Source organism: Choloepus didactylus, chromosome 20 (genome assembly GCF_015220235.1).
Source record: "Choloepus didactylus isolate mChoDid1 chromosome 20, mChoDid1.pri, whole genome shotgun sequence".
NCBI classification, from domain to species: domain Eukaryota; kingdom Metazoa; phylum Chordata; class Mammalia; order Pilosa; family Megalonychidae; genus Choloepus; species Choloepus didactylus.
Window position 1 is genome coordinate 13589286 of NC_051326.1, and position 24141 is coordinate 13613426.

General features: G+C 46.8%; 1 long non-coding RNA gene across 1 annotated transcript; it reads left to right on the top strand.

Moving 5' to 3' along the window:
* Window positions 1-12536: 12536 nt before the first annotated feature.
* Window positions 12537-17338, top strand: LOC119516753. Its single transcript, XR_005213369.1, has 3 exons — window positions 12537-12585; window positions 16160-16356; window positions 16656-17338. It is a non-coding gene; the product is annotated as an uncharacterized LOC119516753 (long non-coding RNA).
* The last annotated feature ends 6803 nt before the right edge of the window (window positions 17339-24141 follow it).

Below are 24141 nucleotides of genomic sequence, written 5' to 3' on the forward strand. Positions count from 1 at the left end.
TAGTTCCTTTGCCTTTCCATATAAATTTTAGAATAATCTTGTCTATATCTACAAAATATGTTGTTGAGATTTTGGTGGTAATTATCTTAAACTTATATACCATTTTTGAAAATTGACCTCTTTACTATCTTCAGTCTTCCCATCAGTGAACACTGTATGTCCCTCCATTTATTTAGGTCTTCTTTGATTTCTTTCATTGGCATATTGTAGTTTTCAGTATACAAGTCCTAAACATGCTTTTTCAGATTTGTACATAAGTGTTTCATTTTGTTGATCAATTGGAAAGGGTATTTTATTTTTGGTGACCATGTGTGCATTGCTAGTATACAGAAATGTGATTGATTTTTGTATGTTTATCTTGTGTCCTGTACCTTCCTGAACTCATTCATTAGTCTTAAGGGTAGCTTTTTTTTTTTTAATTAATAGACTTTATTTTTTAAAGCAGTTTTAAAATTGTGCATAATATACAGAGAATTCCCATATGCCATTCCCCACCCCCTACAGTTTCCCTATTAACATCTTGCATTAATGTGGTACATTTATTATAATTGATGGAACAATACTGATACATATTATGAACTGAAGTCCACAGTTTACGTTAGGGTTCACTCCTTGTGTTGTACGGTTCTATGGGTTTTGACAAATGGATGATGTCATGTATCCACCTGTACAGTATCAGATGGAATCATTTCACTGTCCTAAAAATGCCCCGTGCACCAACAGTCGTCCCTCCTCTTCTCCCACTCCTGGCAACCACTGATCTTTCTATCGTCTTTAAAGTTTTGCCTTTTCCAGAATGTCATATAATTGAAAGCCTACAGGTATGTAGCTTTTCCAGACTGACTTCTTTCACCTAGTAATATGCATTTAGGTTTCCTCCTTGTCTTTTTGTAGCTTGATAATGCATTTCTTTTCTTTTTTTTTTTTTTTAATTAGAGCAGTTGTGAGTTAACAGAAAACTCACGCAGAAAGTACAGACTTCCCATATACTCCCCTCTTACTCACAGTTTTCCCTATTGACGTTTTGCATTAGTGTGGTACTTTTGTTACAATCGATGAAACAATGTTATTATAATTATGCTATAAACTTTAGCCCACTGCTTGCATTAGTGTTCACTGTTTGTATTGTGCAGGTCTATGTTGTTGTTGTTGTTGTTTTCTGTTAATTTATAAACAACCTAGAATTTCCCTTTCTGTCCCCTTTCCAATATACAATTCACTGGTGTTAATTACATTATTAAAGTTATACCTCCATCACCATCATCTATTGCCAAACTTCACCATCACCCCAAACAGAAACACCATACCACTTAAATATTAACTCCCCATTCCCTCCCCAACCCGTCTCCTGGTAACCTGTATTCTAATTTCTAACTTTATGAATTTGCATATTCTATTTATTTCATATAAGTGACATTATACAGTATTTGTCCTTTTGTGACTGGCTTATTTCACTCAACAAGATGTCTTCAAGATTCATCCATGTTGTAGCATGCATCAGAACTTCATTCCTTCTTGTAGCTGAATAATATTCCATTGCATGTATATACCACATTTTGTTTATCCATTCATTGGATGATGGACACTAGGGTTGCTTCCATCTTCTGGCAATTGTGAATGATGCTGCTATGAACATCAGTATGAAAATATCTGTTTGAATCCCCTCTTTCAGTTCTTTTGCATATATACCTAAAAGTGGGATCTCAGAGTCATATGGTAATTCTACTTAGCTTTCTGAGGAATCACCAAACTGTTTTCCACAGTGGCTGCATAATTTCACATTGCCACCAACAATGAATGAGTGTTCCTATTTCTCCACATCCTCTCCAACACTTGTTATTTTCCATTTTTTTCAGTAGTAGCCATTCTAGTGGGCATGAGGTAATATCCCATTTTGGTTTTGATTTGCATTTCCCTAATGGCTAATGATCTTGAGCATCTTTTCATGTATTTATTGGCTATTTGTATATTTTCTTTGGAAAAGTCTATTCAAATCTTTTTTCACCATTTTTAGATTGAGTTATTTGTCTTTTGACAAAATTGAGTTATTGTTGAGTTGTGGTTATTTATTTATATATTCTGTATATTAAACCCTGACCAGATATGTGGTTTCGAATATTTTCTTCCATTATGTAGGTTGTCTTTTTAATTTCTTGATGAAGTCCTTTGATGTACAAAAGTTTTTAATTTTGATTGAGTCCCATTTATCTATTCTTTTGTTGCTTGTGCTTTGGTGTAAAGTCTAAGAAACCACTGCCTAACACAAGGTCCTGAAGATGCTTTCCTGCTTTCTTCTAGGACTTTTATAATTTTAGTTCTTATATTTAGGTCTTCAATCCATTTTGAGTTAATTTTGTATATGGTGTGAAGTAGGGGTTCACCTTCATTCTTTTTCAATGGCTATCCAATTCTCCCATCACCATTTGTTGAAGAGACTGTTCTTTCCCCTTCTGAGTGGACTTGGCACCTTTGTCAAAGATCATTTGGCTGAAGGTATGAGGTTTCATTTCTGAGCTCTCAATTGAACGCCATTGGTCTATGTCTGTCCTTGTGCCAGTACCATGCTGTTTTGACTACTATAGCTTTGTAATAAGTTTTAAAACCAGGAAGTGTGAGTCCTCTAACTTTGTTCTTTTTCAAGATGGTTTTGGTTATTTGGGGCTGCATACCCTTCCATTTTTTTATACTTTATTTATCAAAAAAATTAATTGAAAACATTTCATAAGCTACAGTGGCAGAGAGATTCCAGAAGGAGCCAAGAGGTCACTCTGGTGGGCACTCTTACGCACAATATAGAAACCCTTTTTAGGTTCTAGTGAATTGGAGTAGCTAGCAGTAAATACCAGAAACTATCAAACTACAACCCAGAACCCATGAATCTTGAAGACGATTGTATAAAAATGTAGCTCATGAGGGGTGACAATGCGATTGGGAAAGCCATAAGGACCACACTCCCCTTTGTCTAGTCTATGGATGGATGAGTAGAAAAATGGGGGAAGGAAACAAACAAACAAACAAACAAAGGCATCCAGTGTTCTTTTTTACTTGAATTGCTCTTTTTCATTTTAATTATTAATTTATTCTTGTTATTTTTGTGTGTGTGGTAATGAAGGTGTCAGGGATTGATTTTGGTGATGAATGCACAACTATGTAATGGTACTGTGAACAATTGAATGTACGCTTTGTTTTGTATGACTGCATGGTATGTGAATATATCTCAATAAAATGAATTAAAAAAATACTTATTAGTACAATTATAAAATGTTCTCTCACAAATTGTAACAAATGTACCACACCAATGCAAGGTGTTAATAATAGGGTCGTATATGGGAACCCTGTATTATATGCATGAGTTTTCTGAAAACCTACAACTTCTATAAAAAACACTGTTAAACTGTCTAGCCAAGAAATGCAAATGTACAAGTTGATTAGATAATCATATTTTATGGGAATGATTTTTATGATTACAGAAAAAATTCTCCTAATGACATCATTTTATTATTTACTTTTGTTTAGCAATACAATTCCTGAAAAAAACTTTTGGTTTATCTTGCCCTAAAACATTAAACAAAATTGTCAGTCTTCTACAATTTAGACTTTTTCCAACATATTAAATTGATTATTTATAAAATGAGTGCCCATTATTAGTTTGGTAGTAATGACCTATTATCAAGGAGAGGAGCATATAGCCTCTTGAGTGCTAATTGTCGCTTTCCCCAAGGGGAAAAGGGGCATAGAATAAATTATATAATAAATTTCAGTTTGAACTCTATATATAAGTGAGAAATTTGTTTTTCTTTACTAATGCATTTTTGTTGGTTGAATTATTTCACGTTCTTATTCTTGAAACCTCATATTAGTCATGAAATCTCAGAAATGGAAAAAGCAAGAAAAAAATTTCAAACAAAACAAAACAAATGAATAAGAAAAACAAATAACCTGAAATAACTGCATTGCTTCCAACATGTTCCTAGCATACCCCAAGAAAATTAATGCACCATAGTCATTCCTGAGCATTCCTATATCATTAAGATTACTCTCCATATCTTATCTGTTCTTATCAGATTATCATTCCCCCTTGACTAGTTGCTGTTTATCTCTAGGTCCCCTACATTCTACAACATAAAACACTTATTTTACATTTTTCACAGAGTTCACATTAGTGGTAACATACAATATCTCTCTTTTTGTGTCTGGCTTATTTCACTCAGCATTATGTCCTCAAAGTTCATCCATGTTGTCATATGTTTCATGACCTTGTTCCTTCTTACTGCCATGTAGCATTCCATCGTGTGTATATACCACATTTTGTTTATCCACTCATCTGTTGAAGGACATTTGGATTGTTTCCATCTCTTGGCAATTGTGAATAATGCTGCTGTGAACATCAGTATGCAAATATCTGTTTGCATACCCTTCCATTTGAGTTTGATAATTGTCTTTTCCATTTCTGTGAAAAAGTGTGTTGGAATTTTGATCAGAATTGTGTTGAATCTGTATATTGCTTTGGGTGGAATTGACATCTTTACAATATTCAGTCTTCCAACCCATGAACACAGAATGTCCTTCCATTATTTAGGCCTTCTTTAACTTCTTTCAGCAATGTTTTATCATTTTCCATGTACAAGTCCTTTGCATCTGTGGTTAAATTTATTCCTAGATATTTGATTCTTTTAACTGCTACTATAAATGGAATTTTTAATCTTAATTTTCTCTTTGGAATGTTCATTACTATTGTATAGAAACACCACTGATTTTTGCATGTTGATATTGTATCCCACACTTGGCTGAATTCATTGATTAGCATCATTAGCTTTGTTGTGGATTTTTCAGGATTTCTATATATAGAATCATGTCATCTGCAGATGGGGAGAGTTTACTTCTTAGCTCATTTCTTTTTATTGCTGAATAATACTCCATTGTTAGGATGTACCACAGCTTGTTTATCCATTTGTGTATTGAAGGACATCTTAGTTGCTTCCAATTTTTGATAACTATGCATAAAGCTGCTATAAACATCCATGTATTTATATCCATGGACATAAGCTTTTAACATAAGTTTTTAGCTAAATATCTAGGAATGTGGTTGCTGGATTGTATGGTAAAACAATGTTTAGCTTTGTAAGAAACTGTCAGACTGTCTCCCAAAATGGCTGTAACATTTTGAGGAGTGTTTTTTATAGATTCCTTGGGGCAATTTTATTTCATCCTTTCCAATCTGTATCTCTCTCTCTCTCTCTTTCTCTCTCTCTCTCTCTCTCTCACACACACACACACACACACACACACACACACACACACACACACATCTTTACTCCATTAGCTAGAACTTCTAGCACTCTGTTGCTCAAAGTGGTGGGAATGGACATCCTTGCCTTGTTCCTAATCTCAGGGGAAAGCATCCAGTCTTTCACCATTAAATGTGTAAGCCATAGGTTTTTTGTAGATGCTTTTTATCAAGTTGAGGAAGTCTTTTTTCATTCTTATTTTTCTGAGAATTTTGTTTTTTAATCATGAATAGGTATTGAATTTTGCCAAATGCATTTTCTATTTCAACTGATATGGTCATGTGATTTTTCTTCTTTAAACTGTTAATATGGTGGATTGATTTTGCATCTTTGGCATTTGGTCATGGTGTATAATTGTTCTTATATGTTGCTGAGTTCTATTTGCTAATATTTTGTTAAAGATTTTCACATCTATACTGATGAAGGATGTTAGTCTGTAGTTTTATCTTTTTTTGTATCCTCTTGTCTGGTTTTGGTATCAAGGTAATACTAGCTTCTCAAAATTAATTGGGAAGAATTCCCTCCTCTTCTATTTTCTGGAAGAGATCATGTAAAACTGGTGCTAATTGCTCTTTAAATATTTAGTATAATTCTCCAGTGAAGCCATCTGGGCCTGAAGATTTCTTTTTTGGGAGTTTTCAATTTTATGAATTCAATTTCCTTAATAGTTATAGAGCTATTTAAATGGTCTATTTATATTGGGTGAGTTGTGGTGGTTTCTGTATTTCAAGGAATTGTTTCATTTCATCTAAGTTGTCAAATTTATGTATGTAGAGTTGTTTGTAGTATTCCCTTATTATTATTTTGTTATCTGCAGGGTCTGTAGTGATATCCCTCTTTCATTTCTGATATTGATGATTTGTGCCTGTTTTTTTCTTTGTCAGTCTTGCTGGAGGTTTGTCAGTTGTATTGATTTTTTCAAAGAACCAGCTTTTTGTTTCATTGATGTTTTTCTATTATTTTTCTGTTTTCAGTTTCATTGTTTTCAGCTATTTTCTTTATGGTTTCCTTCCTTCTGCTTGCTTTGGGTTTATTTTGCTCTTCTTTTGTAGATTCTTGAAGTGGGAGTTTAGAATTTTGATTTGAAACTTTTTTCTAATTCAGACATTTAGTGCTATAATTTCCTTTTCAATAATGATTTAGCTATGCCTCACAAATTCTGATATGTTGTATTTCAATTTTTATTCAGTTTCAATATATATATATATTTTAAATTTGCATTGAGACTTCCTCTTTGACCAAAATATTGTTGAGATTTGTTCTATGACTTAGGATATGGTCTATCTTTGTATATGTTTCTGTGGACACTTGAAAGGAATGTTGAGTGGAATGTCCTACAGAGATTCTGTTGGTTGATGGTGTTGTTGGTTTCTATATTTTCTCTAGTTGTCCTATCAATTTTTGGAAAACAGGTGTTGAAGTTTCCAAATATAGTTCTATCAGGTTTTGCTTCACATATTTTGCAACTCCCTCATTTGGTGAATGCACACTTAAGATTGCTACATCTTCTTGGTAGATTGATGCTTTTATCAATATATAATATCCCCCTCTGTCTCTGGTAATTTTCTTTGCTCCAAAGTCTACTTTATCTGGTATTATTATAGCCAGTCCTTCTTTCTGTTGATTAATATTGGCATATATTTCTCTTTCCATCCTTTACCTTTCAACCTGTCTACTTTGTTTTAAGTGGATTTCTTGTAGACAGCATATAGTTGGGTCATATTTTTAAATCTACTTTGCCAATCTCTTTCTTTTAATTGGTGTATTTAGACCATTTAAATTTAATGGTCTATGTTAGGGCTTAAGTCTACCCCTTTATTTTTGGCTTTCCGTTGGTTCTCTCTGTTTTCTGTTTCCCTTTTTTCTTTCTTCTGCCTTTCATTCAGTTACTTGAACATTTTTTAAAGTCACATTTTGGTGTTTTTGAGTATATCTCTTTGTATACCTTTTTAGTGGATAACCCAGGTTTTACATTATAAAACTTACCACAGTCTACTGGAGTGGTCATTTTATCAGTATGAGTAAACTGTAGACACTTATCTCCCTTTATGTTCCTTTACCTTCCTCCTTCTATAATATAATCATCTTAAATATTTTCTCTGTCTATATTTAGAACCACACCAGACAGTGTGGTTAGAACTTTTGCTTCAACTGTCAAATAAAATTTAGAAGATTCTAGAGGAGAAGGAAAGGCTATTATATTTAACTATATTTTTGCTTACCATGTTCCTTCCTTCTTCTTAATGTCCCAAGTTTTCTTCTTTTATTATTTCCTTTCTGTTTAGAGAACTTCCATAGCCATTTTTTTTAGGGTAGGTCTGCTGTCAATAAATTCTCTTAGTGTTCCTTCATCTGAGAATGTCTTGATTTTCCCTTCATTCCTGAAGGATGTTTTCATTGGATATCGGATTCGGAGTTGACAGTTCTTTTCTTTCAGGACCTGTTAAATGTGGTGCCACTTCTATCTGGTCTCCATGGTTTCTGAGGAGAAATCTGCTATCATTGGAATTGTTTTTGCCCTGTAGATAAAGTGGTGTTTCTCTCCTGTTGCTTTTCAAGATTTTTTTCTTTGTCATTAGTTTTCAGAGGTTTGGCTATGATGTGTCTTGGCTTAGATTCTTTGGGTTTATCCTGTTTGGGGTTCACTCAGTTTCTTTGTCTCTTGCTAAATTTGGAACATTTATCTATCTATCATTATCTGTATCTATCTATCTATCTATCTAATCTATCATCTGTCTCTTCAAAAGGCATGTTTTCTCTTGGAGTACAGCATTTCACTTGCTGAATTACGTATGATCAAGTCACATAAGCATTATGTAACAATGTTTTTTTCCTGAAGGGTAAATATATTTTTTCCCTACTTTATGTAAATAGACAATAAACTAGTTCCAGTTTTCCTTGTAGCTCTTACTTAACATTCATAATGTAGAATCAATGATTCTAGTATTTTTTTTCAATAAGAAGTGTTCATTTATTATTTGAGTAAAACAAAGTTATAAAGAAATGCATGCTCATTGCTCAAGATTTACATAACACAGAAATGAACAGATAAAATGTGAAAATTACCCTGCCATGTGTCCTCCCTGTCCACCCTCTCCTTCCCAGAGACAAGTCACTGGAAATTTTAGTTTGGTACACATTCTTCCAGCGCTATGTCTCTGCAGTTAAAATGTGTTTTTTCCCCTTTATTTCTTTGTTCCTCTCCTTTTTAAAATGTATATGAAATGATGCTTATTGCGCTGCTCATTGTGTCCTGAGGTTCTACCTCATTTTCTCAAATGCTGTATAAGATTCCAGAGTCTGGTTATTTCATGGAAGTTGCTTTTTAAATTTATATATAATTCTCATACAATAAAATTTACTCTTTACAAATGTACAGTTGAGTGGTTTTTAGTAAATTCACAAAGATGTGCAACTAGTACCACTATCTAATTCCATAACATTTTCATCATTCCTCCAAGAAACACTATTTCCTATAGCAGTCGCACCATTCCTTCCTATCTCCAGCCTCTGACAACCACTAGTCTACTTTCTAGAATCTTGCCTATTTTAGACATGCATATAAATGGAATAATACAATATGAGGTCTTTTGTATCTTGTTTCTTTCATTTATTTAGCCTGTTTTCAAGGTTCATCTATGCTATGGCATGAATCAGTACTTCATTCCTTTTCGTGGCCAAATACATCTACTGTATAGATACATCATATTTTGTTTGTCCATTCATCAGTTAATGGACGTTTGAGAGTGTTTTTTTTTTTTTTAACTTTTGACTATTATGGATAATGCTCTATGAACATTTGTATACCAGTTTTTGCATGAATATATGTTTTCAGTTCTCTTGGGCATTGTTCTAGTTTGCTGATGCTGCCAGAATGCAAAACCAGAAATGGATTGGCTTTTGTAAAGGGGGTTTATTTGGTTACAAAGTTACAGTCTTAAGGCCATAAAGTGTCCAAGGTAAGTCATCAACAATTGGGTACCTTCACTGGAAGATGGCCAATGGTGTCCAGAAAACCTTTGTTAGTTGGAAAGGCACATGGCTGGCGTCTGCTCCAGAGTTCTGGTTTCAAAATGGCTTTCTCCCAGGACATTCCTCCCTAGGCTTCAGCTCCTCAAAAATGTCACTCTCAGTTGCTCTTGGGGCGTTTTTCCTTAGCTTCACTGGAGCAAGAGTCTGCTTTCAATGGCCATCTTCAAACTGTCTCTCATCTGCAACTCCTCTCTCAGCAACTGTGCTTTCTTCAAAGTGTCCTTCTTGGCTGTAGCAAGCTCGCTCCTTCTGTCTGAGCTTATATAGTGCTCCAGTAAACTAATCAAGGCCCATGCTGAATGGGTGGGGCCACACAACCATGGAAATTATCCAATGAAAGATCTCACCCTCAATTGAGTGATCACATCTCCATGGAAACATCCAATCAAAAGTCTCCAACCCAATCAACACCAATATGTTTCCTGCCTACACAAGACTGCATCAAAGATAATGGTGTTTTGAGGGACATAATACATCCAAACCAGCACAGGCATACCCCAGGAATGGAATTTCTGGGCCACATGGTAACTGTATGTTTAACTTTTTGAGGAAGTGCCAACTTATTTTTAAAAATGTTCAGCCATTGTTTCTTTTTCAGCCCCACCCTCTTTATCACCTCCTCCCAGGACTCCAATGACATCAATGGGATATCTTTAGTTATAGTCTCACAGGTCCCCAAGGTTTTGTTCTTTTTTTTTTTTCCCAGTCTATTTTCTCTCTGTTCAGACTGAATAATTTCTAGTTTTTCTATCTTTCAGTTCACTGATTCTTTCGTCTGACCCTTCCGTTTTGCTGTTGTGATTTTTATTTCAATTACTGTATTTTTCATTTTAGAAATTTCCATTAGGTTCTTCTTTATATCTTCTATTTCTTTGCTGAAACTTTCTATTTTTTTATTTGTTTCAAGTATATTTATAATTGCTCATTGAAGCATGTTTATGATGATGCTTTAAAATCTTTTCCAGATAATTCCAACATCTGTGTCATCTTGGCATCTTTAGATTGTCTTTTTCCATCCAGTTTGAGATCTTTCTGGTTCTTGGAAGTATGAGTCACTTTTGACTGAAACCTGGACATTTGAGTATTATGTTATGCCACTCTGGACCTTATTTAAACTTTCTGCTTTAGCTGGCTTCTGCTGATACCTCACCAGCAGGGGAAGGTGGGGGCCACCCTATTACTGCCAAGTGGGGGTTAAATTCCAGTTCCTCACTCGGCCTCTACTGACACCTGTGGCAGGGGGTGGGGGGTGGGGGTGGGAGGAGCTCCTGGTTACTGCTGGGCAGGGGAATTAAGCTCCCGTCTAGGTCTCCACTGACACCTCCATGTCTGGGAGTGGTAGTAGGCACGCCCCATTCCTGCGTGCTTCCACTGACACCACGGGGCTGGTGGCGTTCATTATTGTTCTGTGGGGAAGAAAGTCCTGGCCCCCTCCTCAGCCTTCTCTATCTCCATGGGGAGGGGGAGGCTGAGCTCCTTGTTACAGCCTGGTGAGGGTGAAAGCCTAGACTCCCCATTCAACCTTTGTGGGCATGGGTGGGACTTGGGCCACAGTGTCTTTCTGTGGTGTTTGGCTGGAGTCAAGTGGTTATCATCTAAAAGTTTTCTAGCTTTTTGTGTGTCCCTTTGCTAGTCTTTTGGCTGGAGAGAGCAGACTCTTGTTGAGACATTTTTTTTTTGTCTGGCATTTCCAGGTTGTAACTTCTCCATCTCCCAGTCAGGGATTATGAGGAAAAGAGAAAACCCAAGGACCTCACCACCATGTCATTGTTCAGACCCTGAAGTCCCTGGTCAGTCTTTTTTCTTCTCCCCACCTTTTGGAGTCTTCTAATATTTGTTTTCTTCATAATGTCCAGGGGTTTTAGTTGTACGTAGTGGGTGGTATAGGGAAAAGCACATCTTCATATTCCCAGAACAAGAAGTTCGTTTAAATGGAAAAAAAGTATATTTTTCATGAATTTTTTCTCTCTCTACACCTCCACCCTGCCTTCTTCCCCACCCCTACATACAGAAACATGCTCAGTCTTGAGGTGGGTAATATCATCTATATCTTTTAGGAAACTGAGGCCAGGGAAGTGAGCTAACTTGCCCAAGGGCACACAGGCAGAATGTGCTAGAACTGGCATTCAAACCCTGGCCCATTTGCTAGAGTCATGTGAGGTTATTGGTGGGAAACAGGTCAGGGAGTTTTAATGGGAAATGTAGAGACTTGTGAATTGGTGAAAACCTGACATCCCAAGAGCAGGGTTTAAGGAAGGTGAGTCTGAGTTGGAAGGAGGCAGCTGGGAGGTGAGATTTGTGCCCGGGGACATGGGGCAGCAATGGGCAGCTTTCAAAGGGAATGTCTATTGCTGCCTGAAAACAGAGCTGATGAGAAGGGGCACATGAACAGATTTGGACTGTTGTAGTAACATCCAGATAAAATATTCAGGGGCCAGAGGAGAGATGGAGCTGAAGTGAGATGAGCTGGTGAAACGGGGGGAATCGACTTGAGCAGCATTGCCGTAGAAAACGACACTTCCTGCTCACCAAAGCCCTGAATAGATCGGCTCACTTGGGGGTCATGGAGGCTGGAGATGCTGGGATAGGCCACAATTTGGGGATGGGACAAGAAGACGGGAAAGGAGAGAGAGAAGGAGGCTCAGGGAGGTAAGAGGGGAACTAGATGAAGGAAGGAAGGCCAAAGAAAAAGGGAATTAGCTTTAACGAGACAATGAGGTTGAAGAGAAAGGAGTGCATTTGTTATCTATTGCTGCGTAACAAAGTAACACAAATCTCAGTGGCTTAAAGCAACAATATTTATTATCTCAGAGCTTGTGTGTGTAGGGCTCTGAGAGTGGCCATCTGGGTCCCCTGGATTCATCTGGGCAGCAGTCACCTCAAATTTGTGTGGGGAAGGATCCAGGTCCAAGCTCGCTCATATGGTGCTTGTTGATGGGGTTTGGCTCCTCACGGTTTGCCCAACTGAAGGCTGCGGTTCAGCGTAGCTGTCGGCCACAGGCTGCCCTTAGTTCCTGGCCACGTGGGGCTCTCCATAGGGCAGCGTAGAGTATGGCGGCTGGCTTCATCAGTGAGAGGGAGAGGGAGAGAGGGAGCCCACGAGAGAGTGAGGGCAGGGCGGAAGACACAGTCTTTCACAACCAGGTCCCAGAAGCTTGTGCTGTATTCTGCAGTCAGAAGCAAGTCACTAGACCAGCCCACACTCAAGGGCGCCAACACTAGGAAGCCATTTTAGAAGCTGCCCACCGCAGGGAGCCAACACCAGGTAGCAGGGTTGGACCTAAGACGGCCCGGGGTGGCCTCTGAGAGGGCAGCACATGGAGGGAGGAAGGGGAGGAGGACACCCCTGTGGGAGCCAGACCCTCGGCAGAGAAGGGAGAGGGTCCGGGGCTCGGTGAGAGCTCGCCGGACAGGGGCAAGGACACGGCTTTCTCTGCGCTGCAGGAAGGCGCGGGCTGACGGCGCTGAGGCCGCGGAGGGCGGAGGAAGGGCGCTCGGTGGTCGGCCCGGGCGGAGGCTCCGGTAACCCGGCCCGACCCCGGCCCCGGCCCGCAGGTCTCGGGGAGCGCTGGGGGAAGGGAGGCGCGGCGGGGTGGGGGTCTGCCGGGAGAAGGCGCCCACCCGAGGCTTCCCGCCCGCGGCCCCGCGGCACTTGCACCCTGAGCCCTCCCCGCGAGGCGGGCGGCGGGACCCTGGTGTGGCGGCAGCGGGGGCCTCGCGGGACGCCTCCTGACGGGGGTCCTGAGCTCTGGGCCCTGCCCGGCCTCTCCGCACGCACCTCCCAGCCCTCCTGCCCTGTGGCCATTTTCCTGCTCTGCGAGGTGGAGCTGGTGCGCACCTGGCAAGGTGGGGTGGGCGTGGGGGTGGGGTGCTGAGGCCAGGGGGAGGAGGGGGCACTTTCAGGGCTATTGGCTGTCGTTCTTTTACCCCTGGCTCTGCTTTGCTGGGGGAAGGTGTGGGGATGAACCCAGGAAAAGCAATGAGCTGGAACCTTCTGGGAATGGGTGGAGGCCCTCAGCCTGTGGGTGTACCCCTGGGGTGCTGGGGCAGCTGGGATTCGGGCATTGCGCCTTGTCTTGGTCTCCGGGTCGTGGAACAGGTCAGGGGTGGGGGGCACAGGCACTGGTGTGGATTGTGCAAGCCTCTTCCCAGCTCCGCCTTTCGGGGCACCATGTGAGTAGTTTGAGATCGGCCATGGTGGGAGGAGGATTTACACCACTGAAATGAGCAAGCGCTCCGAATCAGGCTTTTCCCCAAAAAGCGGGTAGTAGGCTGTGCAACACTCACCACACAGCCCCCAGGGGTCGGAGCCACCGCTGGCTGTGCTGCCCGGCCCTGGCTGGGGCTGTCAGTCTCAGGAGGGTGTCCATGGGCCGGGTTCACCAGTCCTGCCTGGGTCCTGGGTGGCCTCTTGCTGGTGTGTTTGGGGAGGAGCCCAGGAGTGGGGGACTGGAGCCGCTGGGGACACAGGGCCAGCTGGGGGGCTGCCCAGCCCCAAGGTCCTGGGTCCACCCATGGTGGGACATACAGAGAGACAGGGAAGTGCTGAGAAATGGACCCCGGGGCTTCCCACCAGCAGCTGACACAACCCAGGAAACACTTCCAGGGGATACGCAGGTTGGCAGGAAATGGAACCAAGGGGAAGCCCTCAAGAGAGGAGGCCGGGCTAGCCATAGGCTTTTTGGGGAGAGGTGCATTGCGAGGAGTAGCAGGTATAAATTTCAACCTCCTTATCAAGTGTGCAAGAAATGTGGCATTTCTTGAATCCCCTTTGGGGCAAGGGGCATGTGGAAGGCAGAGTAATGACCCCCAGGTGTCCGTGTCCTAATTGCCAGAACCTGTGGCTCTCTTAGGTTACATGGTTAAGGTGGCAGGTGGAACCGAGGCTGCTAATCCGCTGACCTCGTGTAGGGCGAGAGCCTGGGTTATCCAGGGGGGCCCAGTGCACTCATGAAGTCCTTAGAGGAGGGAGGCAGAAAAGTCAGTGTCAGGCTGATGCCATGTGACAAGGATCTGACCCACTGCTGCTGGAGGACGAGGGCCACCAGCTAAGGAATGCTGCAGCCTCTAGAAGCTGGCAAAGGAAGGAAATGGACTCTCCCCTTGAGCCTCCAGCACAAAACAGCCCTGGAGATCCCCCCTTTTCTTGCTACTTGCCTCTATTCCAAGTTGGGTCTGACCCCAGGTGGCCTAAGAGTTGGGAGATGGGGAGTCCAGCTTGGCTCTGCCTCTGACTGATCTCAAGAAGTCACTTTTCCTCATTGGACCTCAGTTTTCTTAAAAAAAAAAAAAAAAAAAAAAAAAAAGGCCTTGGTGACAAGCTCCCTTCCACCCTCTTGGGGTGATTGAGTCCAGACCACATGTGGAGATGCTCAAAGGCGGTGATTCCCAAGGCCACTTAAGGGCCTAGACCCCCAGACTCAAGGCCTGAATCCCTTTTGCCTTTTTATGTATTTTCTAGCTTAATATAGAATCAGAGCCAGAAATGATCAAAATGACTGCCAAGGAGCTGGCGGGTGGGGATGGGATGGGGGGCTTGGAGAGAAAAACTCCCTGTTAAACAAAAAAGGGTTTGGTGGACCAGAGAAATTAAGTAAGTTTCCCAAGATCACACAGCAAAATGGGGCAGAGCACTAAACTCAGGTCAGACTTCCAGCTAAGGCATTTCCTCCCAGCCTGGGGGTCTTCTTCAGGGAAACTTTAGTCCCAGGATGGGGCTGAGGTGAAGGGCAGGGAATTTGCTTCAGGCAGACATGGCTTAGAGTGCCAGCTTGGCCTCTCACCGGATGTTGCGGGCTGGAGAGTTATGCTCTCGGGAGTGACAAGCACACCTGCTCCATGGGGTTGGCGGGAGAATTAAATGAGATAGTACTCAGTGCCCTGTACAGCACCTGGCACACATTAAGCAGCCCACAAACATCAGCCAATATTGCCTGTATTAATTGTCTTTCCTCACAAAGAAAGAGGGAAGAGGAACATTCCCTTAATTTGGCAAAATGTTTACAATGGGCTTTCTGATGGCACCTCATTAGATCCTGATCACAAACCTGGGGGCAGACAGGCCAGCGATTGCGAGGCTTTTTTTAAGGACTGGGCCACAGAGGCCCAGAGAAGTTTCTCGATGGGGCAGTGGCCGAGCCAGGACCTGACTGTTTGCCAGGCTCTTTCTCTGCCCACATGAAATTTCCCCGAGGAACCAGGGCTCTTCCGTGCATGTGAGGATGGCTAAGGCCGTGGACCCAGGCTGATGTCCTGCCCTGGCAATATCCTTTCCCTCCCTCCCAGAGCATCCCAGTTTCCTGGCACCTGAGTGGCATGTGGGAAACCTGCCTACCCCCAGGAATCTTGAAATCACTTTGTTTGAGACTGATCTTTTCGGTCCAATTTCTTTGCATAATTACTGTATTTCCAGGAGTTGAGTTTGCACTGTACGACATTTTTGGGTATAAATTCTCACTAAAGTGTGGATGAGTAATTATATTGGAAAAAGATTCAGTTGGCCTTATTGAGAGCTTTTTGTGTGCAGGCCTGGCCTTTTCCCAAATGCTGCCCCGTGCTCTTCTTCCAACAATCCAGGGATTGGGGCGAAAGCCAGCTGGGTCCCAGTGGCTACGAATCCTGGCCTGGCTCAGACTTGCTGTATGACCCTGGGTCATCTCTCTGGGTCTCCATCTCCCCACCCGTTCACGGAGGGGGCTGGCTGAGAGATCTCCTGAGAGCACCTGGACTGCCAAGGGCCAACATTGGGCAAAACAGCAGAGTGAGGCTGCGGGGGCAGGTGCTGGGCTGCCCTCCTGCCTGTCTGAGAGCCACTTCTGGACCTCTCCTTTTGCCTGCAGAGAGGGCAATGGTGTCCGAGGGCCATCCTGCAAAGGAATCTCTTGAAGGCCACTGAGCCATTAAAGGGAGAGAATCCACCTTGAGCTAAGCAAAACGTCTTCAGTGTTCTCAGAGACGACACTCCTCAGGCCTCCTTTCAAATAAGGAACAAGGAGCATGAAATGAAGTGTTTCTTTTAATTCTCCGCCATGACCAGGTGAGCAGTCGCCAGGTGAGGGAGAGCAGGGCTGCAGACCCCCCAGGCCGGCCCATTCAGAGGGGGAGGAGCTGAGGACACCTTGGCTGTCAGACCTGGAAGTGCGGGGTGCGGTGGTGGTGGTGGTGGGGTGTCCGGGCTGCAACTCGCATCTCCCGGCCTCCAGCTGGGCAGCCCCTGTCCACTTTGCTTAAAGCAGGCTGTGCCCAAAGGAGATGCTTTTGAAGCACTTAAAGTCTCTATTGTGCCACTTTTCTGGGCCACTTTTCCTAATCAAATCCATTCTTTTGGTCAAGTAGGGATAATTTGCAGCAGAAATCCGGAGGAAATAGTGGAAAAAGTCATTTGCGTAAACAGGTTAAAACACCTGTTGCCAGCCCCCCAGAGGCCCCACCTTGGATGACCCCACGGCGGCCCCCGCTGCACCTGACGTTGCTCGCGCGGAGGCCGCATCTTTGGACGAAACGAGCCCCACAGCCCGGGGCGGCTCTGCGCGCGGCGGCCTGGGCGGAGTGGCTTCTGCGCAGGCGCCGCGTTTGCACGCCTCCACCTCCAGGGGGCGCTGAGCCGGGCGGAGCGGGGCGGCTCGGCACCTCTGTGGAGGGGCGGGGCGCTGGGCACGCGGACTTCTGATTGGTGGGCCCGCTCTCACTTTCTTCTCATCTTTGCAGCGGGCCCTCGGGAGGGACGCGAGTTAACGCAGCCGCGAGAGGAAACGGGGGGCGGGAGGGACGTGCGCGTACTTGAAGGGCGAGGGGCTGGCTGCCCCTAGAGGACGGAGAGAGCACATTGGTGGTGTCCCGTGGGTGCATTCGCTCCTCAGGGACAATTCTAGTTCCCTATTTATTTTTTTTCAATTAAGGCAGTTTGTTTAGTGTATAATTAACTGAGTTTCAATTTTCATACCTTTATAAGGTACTTCATAAATAAATTTACATGTCTGGAAAAAAATCCGTGGGCAGACTTATTGATAATAAATACATGCCTATTTATAACCGAACTAAGGTTTTGGGTCTAGTGCTCAGCCAGACTTTCCCCCTGTTATTTTTTCTTAGCTTTTGAATGTTGTGTGTGTATTATCGGTATGATTATGTTTGTGGGTCTATTTTATGTGCACGTTTGATAACTGTTTGTTAAGGTTCCAGGCCTCGGTGGGGGTTGGGGCTCCAATGTGAGCAAAACAGACAAGGGCTCTGCCTGGGAGGACAAGGGACAGAGACAGCTGTGAACCCAGCTTTCACACACATGTGAAATTGAAAAACTCCGCGATGGCATAAGGGAGAAGTGGTTGGTGTGCTGGGAGGGGAGGCAGCGTTTTGAGTAAGCATTGTCTTGAGTGCAGCAGTAGCACAGCCACTACCCAAAGAGCATTTTGCTGAGGTTAAATTTATCTCATTTCAAAAGAAGACCTGGTGGGCTTCCTTGTGACCGCCGGGAAGCCCAGTGGGAGTTGAAGGAGGCGAAGGGCGGTTTGGGGGATACCCCTGGAGCAGCCAGTGGGCTGCCTGGACTCCGGTCTGGTTGGTGTGAAGGAAAGCAGCCAGAGAGTGTATGACTTCCAGAAAATTCTTTTCTTGCTCCAGAGAGAGAGCCGTTTTCTGGGATTGAATGTAATAGGGGGACTGTAAACACAGATGTGGACTGGAGAGAGAAGAAGGAAGAGAAAAAGCAGAAGGACGGTGTTTGTCCGAGGCTGGATCAGCTGCTGGGAGAGGCTGGCCCAGGGGGCTGGACATGGGGGGACATGGTTACACCAACACACCAGAAGGCCTCAGGATAAACCGTTGGGGCAGAGTTTGTCCTGAATTGGAGAACTACCAGAAGGAATTCCTGCCAAAAATGATTGTGTGTGTGTGTGTGTGTGTGTTTGTGTGTGTGTATGTATGTGTGTTTTCCCTTTGGTAGCCTAACGAGTTGCCAGATCCTGCACGGTCGGGGCAGAGACTGAGAACAGTGAAGGGCTCATCCCAGCCCCTGCCAGTCACTCCCTCTCGCCACCCTCAGCCTGCCTTTTCTCCCCCGAAGCATTTGCTGCACCATGAACAAGCTTCCTGAGGGCAGGCACCTTGTTATATTCTATTCTTTGCTGCAATCTGAGGGCCTAGCGTAAACCGAGCACACAGTAGGTGCTCAATAAATGCGTGTTGACTGACTGAATGAAGCAGATTCTTTTTGGTCTGGAAAGGAACCATCCTCGGTCTCAGCATAGAGTGCGCAGGCCCTGGTAACCCCGGCGCAGGCTAAACCATTCCGAGAAGACTCTCCCAGTTACCGGGTGACGGCACACTGGCCCCTTTGTCCCGGGGGAGGGGTGGGACAGGACCTTTGTGTTTTGGAGGCTTGGAAACACTGCCTCGCTCGCGGAGGGGGAGGGAGTCACCTGGGAGGGGTGCAGGCAGACTTAGTGGTGGGGGGTGGCCCTCCCTGTCCTGGCCCTTGCCTGGCACTTACCTGGCGCTCCTGGATCAGTGGCCACCCCCCAGAGTGGCCTTTTCTGTGCTCTGCAGGCTGCATCAGGGCAGACTTTGGCTTGGCTCTTGCGACCCCATGCTCTGCGGTCTGAAGGTGACGGGTGCCGCGTTGACGAACGGGCGCCCTGAGCCTGTGCAGCCTGGCTGCCCCCTGACAGTCCACCGTTGGGTGACTCTGATCCCTTGGCACAGGGTGTGGGGCTCAGGCTGCGGTGGCCCCAGGTTCCCACATCCTAAGTCTCTGCCACCTCTTGCCTCAGAGTCCTGGAAGAGCCGGGCCAGGTGAGAGGCCTGCAGGAGAGTCCCACCTGCGGGAGGTGACCAGGTGACCTGCCTGGTGCAGACTGGGCAGAGGCGGCAAGGGGCAGATGCTCCCCAGCCGCAGGGTCAGGTGGACGGTGCAAAGGAAGGCAGGGAAGTAGCTGTGTGCCCGACAGTGTTCCAGGTGTTCTACCTGTTTTAATATAATCCTTACACAGCTGCATGGGTTGGCATTCCCTTCAGTTTACGGGTGCAGAGAAGAAGGCTGGGACCTGTCCAGGGTCACGCCCTCCAAAGGAGCGGCGTCAGGATACAGACGCAGGTGTGTCTGCCCCGGCGCCCGTGCTCTTCCGGCTGAGCCCACCATGAGGATCACCAGGAGCCGAGACCCAGGCCCAGGAGGCGCCTGCTCATGGGGAGAGGGACGAGAGGACAGGGAGACCAGTGTCTTCACATCATTGTCCTAGAGGCAACATGGAGGCCAAGAGGCCGGTTAAGAGGCTGTGGAAGTAACTGAGGCATAAGGTGGTGGATAAAGGCCAGGTCTTGGGAGGTCAAGGGGAGCCCAGGGCAGGCCGAGGCCACCAGCAGGACCAGGTCACACCAATAGTGGGGAGGCTGGAGAGCTGAGGCAGAGCAAGCGGGTGGCGAGCTCGGGACCAGGGCTGGAGTACAGCACAGAGGCAGCCTGTCTTTCCTCGGAGGTCGGGGTGGGGGAGGAATGCCAGACAGTGAGGGGGACCTGGTGCCTTGGCTCCCCTCTACCCCACTCTGGGGTCTTGACTGGGGCCTCTTGCCTCTCTGGGCTGTTTTCCACAGGCAGACGCCCCTCAGCATCAAGTTAAACCACATTTTTGTGAGCTGCACTAAGTACCCTTATTACCCACGTTACGCAGGAACAATCTACGTGCCAGAGAGGCTCTAATTCTGGGTTTCTTCCCAGGCCAGCATGTCTCGGGGTCACTGCATTAGCCACTGGCTTGCCCGCTCGTTCCTCTGCCCCCTCAGAACTGGGACCCACTGTATGCCCAGTACTCTGTCTTCTAACTCCCTCTCCCCTAGTTCAAGTTGGGGGCTAAGGAGGTTTTTACTTCTTCTGGGTGTTCCCAAGTGAGAATATCCTCAGTAAAATATAGTTTCACGCGGGCCAGGGTGCTGGACTTGCCCAGCAGTGGCCTCCAGATGGGATCCGGGGCGCGGGGCGATGGCCCAGCTCCTTCGGATGAGAACATCCGGCTATGATTCTTAGACAGGTGCCAGTCGGCAAAGTTTTATCCTTTTTTAAAGGCAATACAATAATATTGTTTGTCAGCTGGGTTCAGATACCATCGTGGCATTCCACGAATGTTGCCTGACGCTGAAGTTTAATATACATGATGTGTCTTCATTTAATAAATCCTTCCCACTTCATGTGTTTGTCCCCGTGCACTCACGTGGGCCACCAGGAGCCCTGGAGAGCACCGTAGGGCCTGCTGGGAGGGGACCTGAAGAACTCCGCCACCATCTCTGACCTCGAGCCCATCAGGAAGAGGGGACCAGCCCCTGTTAAAGAGCCCGAGAGCCATGTCCGTCTGTGAGTGTTGAATGCACCGGAGAGACGCGAGGCATAAACGGTTCGAGGCGGGTGTGGGACTCAGCTGCGTGGAGGGGACTTATGGGGACAACACTGAAGAGCGTCCCCTCACCCTCTCCCTCAGCCATGTGCTCTCCACATTGGCCTCCTGCTCGCAGGGCCAGGCTGTCCTGCAGGAGCACGACAGGGCCCAGGCCATGACTGCCGGGAACTCCACCGATGGCCTTTACCTATGCAAATTTTACACCGACCACCGAGGCGCAAAACAGGGCAGGCGGTGCACAGAGTGGGTGTGGGGCTTTTCCCGGAATTTCCCCGGCCTTGAGCGACAGTGGCAGAAAGCACAGGACGACAGCTGACCGGGCCAGGGGGACTGTGACTCCACAGCGAGGCCCCTCTCTGCACACAAGGGCAGTAGAGCGGGGGAATCGGGCCGCTCCCCTGCCAACCCGGGTTCCCTAGAACTTGGGTTTTCTTAGTTCTTTTGAAAGAGGTTTCTTGTTCACCTCTGCTTCTTCCTGCCACTGATTCTTCCTGGGAACGGGCAACGGAAGCTTTCTGTGCCGGGGCTTCGGAGAACGGAGCAACCCAGCCGCCCTGGCCTCGGACCCACTTCCAGACTGACAGCCGCCCAGGCTCGCAGGCGTGGTCAGCGAGAGAGCCGGTCGGTCTGAGGGGCTTCTGGGGGTCTTAGCAGACTTGTTGCCATGGGGGAGTTTTGGCACCAGAATACCAAGATTTCTGACTTTTTCAGAGAAGCTGTAAATCTGGATTTTTCTGTGGAAATCTCCTGGTATGTCATCATTTGCAACCATTCAGATATTTTAAAAAATACCTCCTGGGCCAAACAAAATAAGGCTTGAGGCCACCCTGTTTTCTACACTCAAGATTAGAGTCAAAACAGCAAGCAGAGCATCCGCCTCTGAGGTCCAGATGACAACCCAGCCCCTCTGGCGGCGCGTTCCCAGAGTGCCAAGGTGGCACGAAGACAGCGCCGGGCAGGAGCCAGCGCTGGGGCCGCGGGGTGCCCAGCTCACCCTCACGCTTCCCAGCCTCTGCTCATTCCTTCCCGGCTGGGTGGCTGCGGTGGGCGAGGATGAGGAGGCAGGGCCGGGGGCTTCCTCATTAGCCCACCCCAACAGGGTCCCCGGGAGGGGAGGAGGCCGAAACCCACCCCCGGCAGGAGCCCCGTGTTCGCCCCGCCGAGGCCAGGGTGCTGGCTTGGCCCCCGCTTGGGGGAAGCTGAGACGGGCCGTCCCCCAGGCCGCCTGTGTAATCCGTGAAGAAATGTATTTATTTGCTTTGTATGCCTTTGAGGTTGAGTTGATTTTGTTTTGACACATTGGTTCAAAATAAGATTGAACTTGTAGAAAACCATCTTGCTAAAGCCATTACTCAGCTCGAGGGGTTTAACTGGAAACAACCGAGGCGCAGGGACGTGGCCACAGGCCTCCAGGCTGAGGGGGGCCGCCGAGGACACCCGCGGGCTGCAGAGGGGCCCGCAGGGCTGCGGAAGCAGGAGTGGGTGAAGGAAAGCTTTTCTCCCGGGAGGAAGGTTTTGCTTCAAAAATAGTTCTTTTGGTATTTTTTTTTTTTTTAATTGAAGATGCCAAAGGAGCTGACGGGGCACAGTGGAGGCCTCACAAGAGTAGGACGCAGTGAAAGGAGCCGCTGGAGCTGCGCTAGGCTGTGGGAGCCAGCGGAGGAGGGAGTTCCTGCCTCGTGGGAGGGTTTCCCATGACTTCCTCCTCTGCTGTTTAATTTACTGGGGGTTGAGCCCTTCTGCCCCCGATTCGCTGGGGACATGTGTCTTTTCCCACGCTGCCCCCTCACCCACTGGCCCCGCGGCCCCCACCTGGGGCTGCAGGCGCCCCCCACCCGCAGGAGGTCCCCGGGGCCTGGCGCTCGCGGTGGGGGCGGCAAAGGAAGAGCTCAGCTTTGTTTTCACCACCCAGGGACGGAGCTCCTGTTTGGCCAGATTAGCTCAGGCTGTTTCTGGGGTGACGCACTGCCGGGCGACCCTCCTCTGGGCTGGGGGTCCTGGTGGGGGCCGGCATCGCTGCAGGTCGAGGAGGGCGCCCGTGATGGGCAGAGGCGGGCAGGGGGCCCACGCTCGTTGAGCCCAAGTCCGGGATACAGAGGAGGCCTTGGTGGAGGTGCGATGTCCTGGTGGGAAGGCATGTCCTTAAACGCCCTGTTGAGGGTCCAGAAACTGAGGCGCAGGGACGTGGCCACAGGCCTCCAGGCTGAAGGGGCCGCCAAGGACACCCTGCCGGCTGCAGCGTGGCCCGTTCCCTGGATGCACGTCCACGGAAGGTAGCCTAGAAGGACCCAGCAAACCACTCCAGGAGCTCGGCCACCGCCTCCCGAGCGCCTGGGGCCATTGCATTTCCTTGCTTCTGTTTCCTGGGCCGACAAGCTTCCTTCGCACTCCAAAGCGCTAGGATTCGTTGACTTGCCTAACTCTGGAGAGCAGTGGGAATGTCGCAGGGGCAAATGATTAGGTCCCAGTTGTAGCGGGGTCTTTCCAGACCCGGTGGGTTGGACCCTGGCAAGTCTCTTTAGGGGGAGGCATTGGTAAGGGCCGGATGGGCGCTCTCTTGGGGGTGCAGGCCCCCAAAGCCCTTCCAGTCCTGCCCTGCAAAGCCTGGGTGGGGGCTGAGGAGCCACGGACATCAACGCTGGACCATGGGACGGGCCCTCCAAAATGCAGAGTGGGCCCAGCGAAGCCCACCTGGGGTAGAGGAGGCCGGTGGTCTCTGCCTCGCCGTTCCTTTCTGCTTGGATGAGGCAATCCGTGTAGAGAACCAGGGGCTGGTGCTCAGTCAGCGCCCGTTAGCCATGGAGGTGGTACAGTCGGGGATGGGGGCCTCGGGAGGAACACGCCTGGATTCTCGTCACCGCCACTTGCTGCCACTGTTTCAGGGCGAGTGACTTCTGTTTTGGTTGCCTTATGTGTAAACAGGGTGTGACGGTGTTTAGGGAATCTGGGGACTAAGTCAACATGCTCAGAAGACTGGTGGCACACTCAGGGCACATGTGTCAGCGAGGGCTACTGCTCCTACCTTCCCTTCCTGCTGGGTTTGGCTTCCTGCAACTTTTATTTGGGGGGAAACAAATGCAGTTGTCTGTGGCGGGTAAACAGGTTGCGGCTGTTTGCATTGGCTGGGGAGCACAGGAGGGGGCCCAGAGATGGAGGTGGAGGTGGGATTATGAATTAGAGACACTATCTTCTTTGTTTTAAGATTACAAAAAAACGAAACAAAATAAAAAACAAATCAGCAACTCAGAGTGAGTCTTGCTCCATTGTGGTTTGCGAAGTAGCAAACCAGGCTCCAGTTAAGCCAATTGACCCGACAGCCCATGCCCCTAGCTTAGCCAGCTCCCTTCCCTTCCTCTACCCAACTTGGAATATTCTTTCTTTCCCTCGAAAGTTTGGTGAAATGCCACCACTTTAGCAGTGTGACGTAGTGGAAGGAG